Source organism: Eschscholzia californica, unplaced genomic scaffold (genome assembly GCF_041429995.1).
Source record: "Eschscholzia californica isolate CP2 unplaced genomic scaffold, dmEscCali1.0.p SCAF_1, whole genome shotgun sequence".
NCBI classification, from domain to species: domain Eukaryota; kingdom Viridiplantae; phylum Streptophyta; class Magnoliopsida; order Ranunculales; family Papaveraceae; genus Eschscholzia; species Eschscholzia californica.
In genome coordinates, this window is record NW_028238198.1 from 32,172,949 (window position 1) to 32,184,573 (window position 11,625).

General features: G+C 35.2%; 2 non-coding genes across 2 annotated transcripts; both read right to left on the reverse strand.

Annotated features, from left to right (window-relative positions):
- Positions 1-9,484: 9,484 nt before the first annotated feature.
- Positions 9,485-9,558, reverse strand: TRNAW-CCA (transfer RNA tryptophan (anticodon CCA)). Its single transcript has one exon. It is a non-coding gene; the product is annotated as a tRNA-Trp (tRNA).
- Positions 9,559-9,748: 190 nt separating this feature from the next.
- Positions 9,749-9,822, reverse strand: TRNAP-UGG (transfer RNA proline (anticodon UGG)). The gene has a single exon. It is a non-coding gene; the product is annotated as a tRNA-Pro (tRNA).
- Between the last annotated feature and the right edge of the window lie 1,803 nt (positions 9,823-11,625).

Consider the following 11,625-nt stretch of genomic DNA (forward strand, 5'->3'; position numbering starts at 1 on the left):
AGTAAATCAATGGATAGTCTTGGTCCTATTGAAAATACCAGTGGAAGTGAAGATCCCGTTATAAATGATATAGATAAAAATCTTTCTAGTTGGGGTGATAGTGACACTTCTAATAATGTTGATCATTTATTCGGTGTTAGGGACATTCGGAGTTTCATCTCTGATGATACTTTTTTAGTTAAGGATAGTGATGGTGACAGTTATTCCATATATTTTGATATTGAAAATTTTATTTTTGAGATTGACAACGATCGTTCTTTTCTGAGTGAACTAGAAAGTTCTTTTTATAGTTATCTAAATAATGGGGCTAAGAGTGACAATCACTACTCTGATCGTTATATGTATGATACTAAATATAGTTGGAATAATTACATTTATAGTTGCATTGACAGTTATCTTCGTTCTGAAATCAGTATTGATAGTTACATTTCAAGCGGTAGCGACAATTACAGTGACAGTTACATGTATAGTTTCATTTGTAATGAAAGTGTAAATAGTAGTGACAATGAAAGTTCCAGTATAAGAACTAGCACAAATAGAAGTGATTTAAATATGCGAAGAAGGTATAATGATCTCGATATAAATAAAAAATACAGGCATTTGTGGGTTCAATGCGAAAATTGTTATGGATTAAATTATAAGAAATTTTTTAGGTCAAAACTAAATGTTTGTGAACAATGTGGATATCATTTGAAAATTAGTAGTTCAGATAGAATCGAACTTTTGATTGATCCGGGCACTTGGGATCCTATGGATGAAGACATGGTTTCTATGGACCCCATTGAATTTCATTCAGAAGAGGAACCTTATAAAGATCGTATCGATTCTTATCAAAGAAAAACAGGGTTAACTGAGGCTATTCAAACAGGCATAGGTCAACTAAATGGTATTCCCGTAGCAATTGGGGTTATGGATTTTCAGTTCATGGGGGGCAGTATGGGATCCGTAGTAGGCGAGAAAATCACCCGTTTGATCGAGTATGCTAATAAGAAATCTCTACCTCTTATTATAGTGTGTGCTTCCGGAGGAGCACGCATGCAAGAAGGGAGTTTGAGCTTGATGCAAATGGCTAAAATATCTTCTGCTTCATATAATTATCAATCAAATAAAAAGTTATTCTATGTATCAATCCTTACATCTCCTACAACCGGTGGGGTGACAGCCAGTTTTGGTATGTTGGGAGATATCATTATTGCCGAACCCAATGCCTACATTGCATTTGCGGGTAAAAGAGTAATTGAACAAACATTGAATAAGACCGTACCTGATGGTTCCCAAGCGGCTGAGTATTTATTCCATAAGGGCTTATTGGACCCAATCGTACCACGTAATCCTTTAAAAAGTGTTCTGAGTGAGTTATTTCAGCTTCACGGTTTCTTTCCCGTGAATCAAAATTCAATTTCAATCAAGTAGAGCATTCAATTCAGTTATTTTATTTGTGGCGAACAAGTATTTAGTTTATATTTAGTTTATCGGAACCCCCAAGTAAAGTAAAAATAAGAAGAATGTTGTTTTCCTTACGGGCATAAGATCTCTTTGTAGAAAGAATAAGAAGTTTCGGATAATTCCTTTTTTTCCTACAAATCTGTTTTTTTATACCTATATTCATGATTCGTAATCAGGAAGTAGCTATCAACCGTATTATAGATCTAGAATAATTCAAATATAGAAAATTTTAGAATAGAAATCTTGCATATTTCTATATCTACTGAGAACTCACATTTTTACGAGGAATCTCTGTTGGATAGGATTCGTTAGAATCCTTTTTGGGGAATTTGTAAGAAACTCTTTCGTTCTTTATTAGAAGATAAGGACAAGAGAAGAAGAATAAGAAAGTGGATTATCATATATATATTTCAGTTATAAAGGTGAATAGGTATACTTAGTTAGTTCTCCATTCCTTGCACTTATTATTCTATACTTATAATAGATATACTTATCATAAGATATCCTTATAAAAGGTACAAATATTAAATCGAGGTATCCATTCTATGACAACTCTCAATTTACCCTCAATTTTTGTGCCTTTAGTGGGCCTAGTATTTCCGGCACTTGCAATGGCTTCTTTATTTCTTCATGTTCAAAAAAACAAGATTGTCTAGATCCGATGGGATAAAATACCATCAATTTATTTCAAGACTTGGACTTGATCATAATACAGATATCTACTTAGTGTAATATGGTACAACCCAACATGCGGCTTCCTCCGAACACAAATGAAAGAGCTCTTATACACGTGGAAACATGATATATGGATCAATGCATTCATTATAGCTATTTTAAAATGGATCAGCAGATGTAGAAAATGGAAACTCAATGTATCTATTTGTGTGTAGATATCCATAGGAGGATCATATGAAGCAGATGCTTTTATATCTAAGCAATTCGATGAATTACTCCTAATAGTTCACATCATATCATAATAGTGCTAGTTGCTGAGAGTTACTTCGGGAACAAAAAAAGAAAAGTCAAATTCATTTGGGTTATTCTCTCAATTCCAATAAAATGCAACTGGATCTAGTATGAACTGGCGATCAGAACGTATATGGATAGAACTTATAACGGGGTCTCGAAAAACAAGTAATTTCTGCTGGGCCTGTATCCTTCTTTTCGGTTCACTAGGATTCTTATTGGTTGGAGCTTCTAGTTATCTTGGTAGGAATCTGATATCCTTATTCCCGTCTCAGCAAATCCTTTTTTTTCCACAAGGGATCGTGATGTCCTTCTATGGGATCGCAGGTCTGTTCATTAGTTCCTATTTGTGGTGCACAATTTCGTGGAATGTAGGTAGTGGTTATGACCGATTCGATAGAAAAGAAGGAATAGTGTGTATTTTTCGTTGGGGATTTCCTGGGCTAAATCGTCGTATCTTTCTTCGATTCCTTATGAGAGATGTCCAGTCGATTAGAATAGAAATTAAAGAGGGTATTTTTCCTCGTCGTGTCCTTTATATGGAAATCAGAGGCCAGGGAGCCATTCCTTTGACTCGGACTGATGAGAATTTGACTCCGCGAGAAATTGAACAAAAAGCTGCTGAATTGGCCTATTTCTTGCGCGTACCAATTGAAGTATTTTGAAATGAACTGAAAAGAATGAATGCTTTATTAGCATTGGGGAAGGAACTAAGGAATCTTCTTTTTTATAGAACTTAACTAAAGCTTTTTCAGAACGCTCATTCGAGCAAAAGCAGATGTATATGGAAGAACCAGAAAACGAACTTATTTTTGCCCACCAAAACTCTTTTTTATGGAAATAAACTCAACTCTTTCATGCTAGTAACAAGTCTAAATGGATTCATCACATATCTTTGAATTGATATGTTAGATACAGATGGATCCTATATTGTATTGTAAATTACCCCTCTTTTATTTTGTCAATCGATGTTTCTTTTTATCCGTTCTTTTCCTGCTTGATGATCAAATTATTGGATCTCTTATAACTATTCTCTTATAACTATAATATAAGATCCAATTTCTCTCGGGTTTTGCCACTCATTTTTGATTTCATCATCCCATCAATATTTTTCATAAATTTCCCCCAATTATTCCCGGGTTATGGTCTGGGTAGCCAGCGAAACTTTTTGAAATAATTGATCTAAGGGGGTTCTTTTGTCTCGAAATCCGAATAATATGAATTACTCGAGGTGGCTCTTTCGGGCATTCACCGAAAGGATGTAATTGTTTCGAATTTGACCAATTGAGAGATCGGAAAACAATATATATTTTTATTTCTTCATTCAGCGCGAACCCTTATTCTAATTCTATATTCTTTCTCGATACAAGGACTAACCAATTAATTACAAATAAAAAAGGGCAGTAGATCCATAGGTTCAATACCTTGTTATAGAACTCATGCTTCATAGAAATATCAGATCGGATAGAGTCGACGAATGAGTTGGTTTCATTAGCAATTCACAGATTCAAAATGCCACAAAAGAAAGCACTCACTACCCTCCCATATCTTGCATCTATAGTATTTTTGCCCTGGTGGATCTCTCTCTCATTTAATAAAAGTCTGGAATCTTGGGTTACGAATTGGTGGAATACTGGGCAATCCGAAACTTTTTTGAATGATATTCAAGAAAAGCATGTTCTAGAAAAATTCATAGAATTAGAGGAACTATCCCTTTTGGACGAAATGATAAAAGAGTACCCGGAGACACATATACAAAAGCTTCATATAGGAATTCATAAAGAAACGATACAATTGATCAAGATGCACAATGAGAGTCATATCCACAGCATTTTGGACTTCTCGACAAATATAATCTATTTCGCTATTCTAAGTGGTTATTCTATTCTGGGTAATGAAGAACTTGTCATTCTTAATTCTTGGGTTCAGGAATTCTTCTATAACTTAAGTGACACAATAAAAGCTTTTTCTATTCTTTTATTAACTGATTTATGTATCGGATTCCACTCGCCCCATGGTTGGGAACTAATGATTGGTTCTATCTCCAAAGATTTTGGGTTTGATCATAACGACCAAATTATATCGGGTCTTGTTTCCACTTTTCCAGTCATTCTAGATACAATTTTGAAATATTGGATCTTCCGTTATTTAAATCGCGTATCTCCGTCACTTGTAGTGATTTATCATTCAATGAATGACTAAAGACTGATCCACCGATATTAATCCAATCATAATGTTTGTTACTTCGTACATAAACAAACCATTAAAAATCTTACTCACTTTTTATATTTCTACCCATCCAGGGATTCTTCCTATATTCCAGTAAAATTATTCCAATACAATAGCAGAATCGTGGACAGGGAACTATACTAGCAACCTACCTAATTTATTGTAGAAATTTTGGGATCAATAATTGGACCATGCAAAATAGAAATACCTTTTCTTGGATAAAGGAACAGATGGCTCGATCCATCTCTGTATCGATCATGATATATGTAATAACTCGGACATCTACTTCATATGCATATCCCATTTTTGCACAGCAGGGTTATGAAAATCCACGAGAAGCAACTGGGCGTATTGTATGTGCCAATTGCCATTTAGCTAATAAGCCCGTAGATATTGAGGTTCCACAAGCGGTACTTCCTGATACTGTATTTGAAGCAGTTGTTAGAATCCCTTATGATATGCAACTGAAGCAAGTTCTTGCTAATGGAAAAAAGGGGGCTTTGAATGTGGGAGCTGTTCTTATTTTACCTGAGGGATTTGAATTAGCTCCTCCCGATCGTATTTCTCCCGAGATGAAAGAAAAGATGGGCAATCTGTCTTTTCAGAGTTATCGCCCCACTAAAAAAAATATTCTTGTGATAGGTCCTGTTCCTGGTCAGAAATATAGTGAAATCACCTTTCCTATCCTTTCCCCGGACCCCGCTACTAAAAAAGACGTTTACTTCTTAAAATATCCTATATATGTAGGCGGGAACAGGGGAAGGGGTCAGATTTATCCCGATGGGAGTAAGAGTAACAATACAGTCTATAATGCTACAGCAGCAGGTATAGTAAGCAAAATCATACGTAAAGAGAAGGGGGGATATGAAATAACCATAGCGGATGCATCGGACGGACACCAAGTGGTTGATTTTATACCTCCAGGACCAGAACTTCTTGTTTCAGAAGGTGAATCCATCAAGCTTGATCAACCACTAACAAGTAATCCCAATGTGGGTGGATTTGGTCAAGGAGACGCAGAAATAGTACTTCAAGATCCATCACGTGTCCAAGGCCTTTTGTTCTTCTTGGCATCTGTTATTCTGGCACAAATATTTTTGGTTCTTAAAAAGAAACAGTTTGAGAAGGTTCAATTGTCTGAAATGAATTTTTAGATCCACGTATTTATCAACATCAAGTTTATAAAAAAAATCAAATTCTTGTTCTTGCTGATCGATGTAATTATGTATGGTAAAAAAAAAAAGCTTTTTTATTTGCTTGCTTTGTTTATACTGTTTTTCTGCGAGATGCCGGGAATTACTTGGATTCCACTGCTAGTATAGTAATAGAATAGTATTCTATTGCGAAGAACACTATTTAACTTGAACTTGACTACCCGTTTTTCAATCCAAATTGGAGTGGTGTGATTATGTCACTATTGGCAAATTTGAAATGCCACGAAATATATCAATAGTTTTCTATGCTATTAGAATAATAGAATCAAATTCGAATAGAAATAGATAATAGACATACGTGGTAGGAGACTATAAAGCAAGGGATAAATGAAAGGAACAACCGATTCTAGGAGGTATTACTCGTCTTCCTAATCTTCGACACAAGAAAAGTAATTTTCCACCTTTTCTTGTGTCGAAAGAATAATGATTCTTGATCCGCTTCGTCAAAGAGTACTATTCCTTTTTTACATTTTTTCTAGGTTTATCGGAACCTCCTTGTTTGGATTTATAAGAAGTGGTGGGCAAGCAAAACAAAAAAGGGGTAGAGTAACTCATTGAGTAAATAGAACTTCTTCAATGAACTTCTAAAAAAAGTAAAAAACAAAAGAAAATTGAAACTTTGATGAGATAATAAATAGAGTAAGATTCTATTAGTATAGAAATGCTTTGGGTGATGTCTCGTCTACAGGTCTACAGGAATCCATATTATGTCATCCAGAAAATGGATTGATTCCTTCTTTCTTCTGATTTTGGACGAATTGATACTATGTAGAACATATATTCTGAATCCAATCAATGGGATTAATTCTTCAAAAACATTATCATAAAAAATGGAATAGCGTGATTTGAAACATCGGAGCAAAAGGCCCATTTTTTATTTCTACGAATAGAATATTATGATTATGTTAACTGGATGAACTTCGAACTTTTATGTTATGGAATGAATCAAAGTCTCGTTGTAAGAGTAAGAACTCAACGGGACCTTACCCCCTTGTCTAATTCGAGGGGTAAGGTCCCGTTGAGTTCTTACTTTCTTTTTCCTGTCTACAACTTAGTTCATATGATTACTATAGGGATGAACCCAATCCGGAATATGAACCGTAAAAGAAAACACCTAGTGAACCGATCACAGGAATACCAGCTACAGTACCTATCAGCCAAAGAGGAATCCTTCCAGTAGTATCGGCCATTTACCCCACTTCCCTCCACATTTCATCAAGTGGTCATGCTAGAGACATAAACAGTCATGGATAATTATGAGATGAGATCCGTCCGAATGGGATAAGAGAATTCCTACTATTCTTTTTCTTTCTCTTAATTGAAGAAATAATTGGAAAATAAAACAGCAAGTACAAAAATGAGTAATAACCCCCAGTAAAGACTGGTACGATTCAATTCAACATTTTGTTCGTTCGGGTTTGATTGTGTCATAGCTCTATAATTCAATTCGGATTAGGTTTATCGTTGGATGAACTGCATTGCTGATATTGACCCCAAAAAAGAAACGGTAGGTACAGCTAGTCCGTGAACAGCCAACCATCGCACTGTAAAAATTGGATAGGTTCGATCTATAGTCATTGGGGCCTCCTAAAAGGATCTACTAAATTCATCGAGTTGTGCCAAAGGATCAAAACGGCCAGTTATTAATGGAATTCCTTGTCGGCTCTCTGTAAAATACTCGTTTGGCCGAGGGCTTCCAAACACATCGTAAGCTAAACCCGTGCTGACGAATAACCAACCCGCAATAAATAGGGAAGGTATAGTAATGCTATGAATGACCCAGTATCGAATACTGGTAATAATATCAGCAAAAGAGCGTTCTCCCGTGCTTCCAGACATGCTGCGCTCCACATATTCTTGTACAGTCAAAGGGGGATCGATTCCGTGAAAGATGGGATCAGTAAATGGAAACCCACTGATCTTGAATCTTTGTGAGATCGTCAATAGTGTACCGAGGGCATCTTTAGAGTATACCGAATCAGTATAGCTATCCTTCTTCTGACACAGCAACGCAATTTCAATCAATATCGAAACCAAAAGAAGTGGTACATAATTGATTTCTTCCTTTCTTGTTCCTTATATATGCGGAACCGTGTGCTATTCAATCGAAAATTTTTCAAATTCCTGTAGTAGTATAAGTATAGGGTTCTTTCCATTACTAACTTTGGACTAGAACCCGAGGATCTGGTAGAGTGTGAGTCCAACGGGTTCTAATAATTCATGAAAGATATTATCATATTCACACAATTCAATTAGATACGAAATCTAGAACCCTGTTGTATATGTATAAAAGAAAAAGGTTTTTGTTCAAATCCTTTCAGTTCAAGAAATCGGTTAGTAGTACAATAAGATTAGTAGATAGTATTCAATGAAAGAAAACAAACAATAGTTGGAACAATCAATATGCGTGATGCAACCGTTGCTGCATTACATCCAAAGGTTCCTTCTTGACTAGCTCCAAGGATAGGACTCCCTAATATGGAAAGACAGCATGTAGAACCTAAAACCAAAAGATAATAGAATTACTAGTCTTAAAATTGAGTTGTACCGAACTAAGGCTTTTATTTCTTCGAGCGATCGTGCGGCACTTTTTTCTTAGCAGTCGAGATATTATGTATAATTAATGAGCCTACATGCTTAATCTAATGGGGTAACCACTGAATCTAATGAGGTAAAGCAAAAGGTATTCTAAGGCCCTTTGTTCCAGAATAGAAACTGGATTCTATACAATTAAAAAAGAAAAAATTTTCCAATTTGATTTAATTCCATAGTGATTCAAAGAGAGTTTCATTTATAAATGAAATTCCACTACAAGGTTCTTTTCCTATTACTTTACCCACGAGTTGCTCAATGAATCTGTTGAGTCGAAATCACGGCATGGGTAGATGTCACAGATGATGAATCAATCTTTTTTTTCCACTTCTCTCACTCTATCTTTGTTAGTGACGTCTATAATGATAAATGATAATGAAAGATGAATCAAAAACTTTCAATTGGAACGGATTCTATCAATTGGTATTTTTTCGTATCCTCTTATCTTTCAAAAGCGGAAACTTAGGTAAGTTTTTTATAACCATATGTATAAAAAGAACGTATCTCATTTAGCTCCCTCATGCCTACTATAACTAGTTATTTCGGTTTTCTACTGGCGGCTTCAACTATAACCCCAGCTCTATTTATTGGTCTGAGCAAAATACGACTTATTTGAATTGAATTCTAAATTCATAAAAATAAATGTTTCTGTGAGATTCTAGGCACTCTAGAATGCCTTCCCGCGTCAATTGTAAATTCTTGGTCATTGAGATTCATGGTCGATTCGGATTAATATTTAAAGATAGATATTACCTCTCTTTTTTCTTCCCCTTTCAAACATCAAACAAATCGAAATGATTGAAGTTTTACTATTTGGAATCGTGTTAGGTCTAATTCCTATTACTTTGGCTGGATTATTCGTAACTGCATATTTACAATACAGGCGCGGTGATCAGTTGGATCTTTGATTAAGTAAGATCTCGTTTTTTGATTGACCCCCTTCTTTTTTTAACCCGCAGGAGGTCAAATTCAGATTCAGGTTGCTGTTCAAGTTAGTGAAGTTATTTCATTGAAATTCGACCTAAGAAGAACAGAATCACGCTCTGTAGGATTTGAACCTACGACATCGGGTTTTGGAGACCCACGTTCTGCCGAGCTGAACTAAGAGCGCTTTCTTATCACAATAGATAAGACCGTAAAGAAAAGAAAGAAAAGGATTCTTTTTGTACGCCCAATACACCTTGCATGCAGATAGTATCATAAACTGAAATGAAAGATTGAGTCTATCCAATTTTCATCGATCTCAATGGATCTCCCCGTTATTGCCCATACTTGTTACTGCCCGTAGGAGAAGGAATAGGTAGGGATGACAGGATTTGAACCCGTGACATTTTGTACCCAAAACAAACGCGCTACCAAGCTGCGCTACATCCCTTTCAATTGGTATACAGTGTCATTGTAGAGAATCCCTGTCTTGTTTTCCACATCATTATTTCCCCATTGATATACAATTTCGCTTGCCATTTTTTCTTTTTGGTCTCATATAACATATAATAAAAAATTATATACATATGAAACCCAACATATAAACATATAAATAAATTAATATTTATCGGTAATACTCAGGAAGAAGGGGGCGTCTTTTTCTGTTTTAAGGAAAGGGGAATCTTATCTACCGGGTCGTTGTATATATCCATTGTTGTTAGGGATTCCGCGTACAAATACAAGTGATCCTTAACTACATATGCATCTGATCATATATGTATTACAATTAAAGAAGGAGGATTTTCAATGCGAGATATAAAAACATATCTCTCCGTGGCACCTGTGCTAAGTACTCTATGGTTCGGGTCCTTAGCAGGTCTATTGATAGAGATCAATCATTTATTCCCAGATGCGTTGACATTCCCCTTTTTTTCATTCTAGTTATTGACATGAGAAGGGACGAAGAAGATTAGTGATATAATAAATTATCTCTGACTAATCCTTCTTCCTCTCTTTTCTTTGTTTTCTTCTTTTTTCGGTTTTTTAGGATATGTAAGGGCAGAAAAATAAAGAATCAAAGTGGATTCAACCTCAGTAAAACTCGGGTCAGGCTCAAATTCTACTATTAATAATTAATAGGGGGAGTACGCAAATAGCAATAAATGTAGTTCTAGGGCAACAAAATCATACAAGATACTTAAACGAAATACTGTACTAGGGTTAGAAATAATTAATAGTTAGAAATTGTTGTATCACTTATTATTATTGCTCTATTGATTGCAATGAAATCTTTCATAATTGGATTTCGAGTTAGCAACTTCTATTTTTTTTTTTTTTTACTTTTTTTCTTCGTTTCGGATCGAAAAGCGAAGCGTTGAGTGAATCCAAAATTCAAAGGAGGTTCATGGCCAAGGGTAAAGAGGTCAGAGTCAGAGTTATTTTGGAATGTACTAGTTGTGTCCGAAACAGTGTTAATAAGGAATCGCCGGGCATTTCCAGATATATTACTCAAAAGAATCGACACAATACACCTAGTCGATTGGAATTGAGAAAATTCTGTCCCTATTGTTACAAGCATACAATTCATGGGGAGATAAAGAAATAGATTGAAGGGGCGTGTGTGTGTGCTACCCTTCGAAGTAACAAGAACAAATTACATATAATATATAGAAACAAATCAAATCCTATTTTGGTCGGATCCCAAATGAATTCGAATTCAGAAATAGGATTTTAGAGATAAGGAATAAACCATGGATAAATCCAAGCGACCTTTTCTTAAATCCAAGCGATCTTTTCGTAGGCGTTTGCCCCCAATTGGATCGGGGGATCGAATTGATTATAGAAACATGAGTTTAATTAGTCGATTTATTAGTGAACAAGGAAAAATATTATCTCGACGAGTGAATAGATTAACCTTGAAACAACAACGATTAATTACTATTGCTATAAAACAAGCTCGTATTTTATCTTTGTTACCTTTTCTTAATAATGAGAAACAATTTGAGAGAACCGAGTCAACCCCTAGAACTACTGGTCCTAGAACCAGAAATAAATAGGCCTACGCCTCAATTGAATCAAAATTCCAATTCGAACCCCAACCCAGGTTGATGTTTTGTTCGAAAAATTAGAGAATCCAGATTGGATTGTCATGTCATAAGAAAACAAAATAGAATCGGGGAATAAAAAGATAAAATCTTTTATTTTTATTATTGAAACGTGTTCGTTCATTTTTACTACTTTATCGTAGTAATTT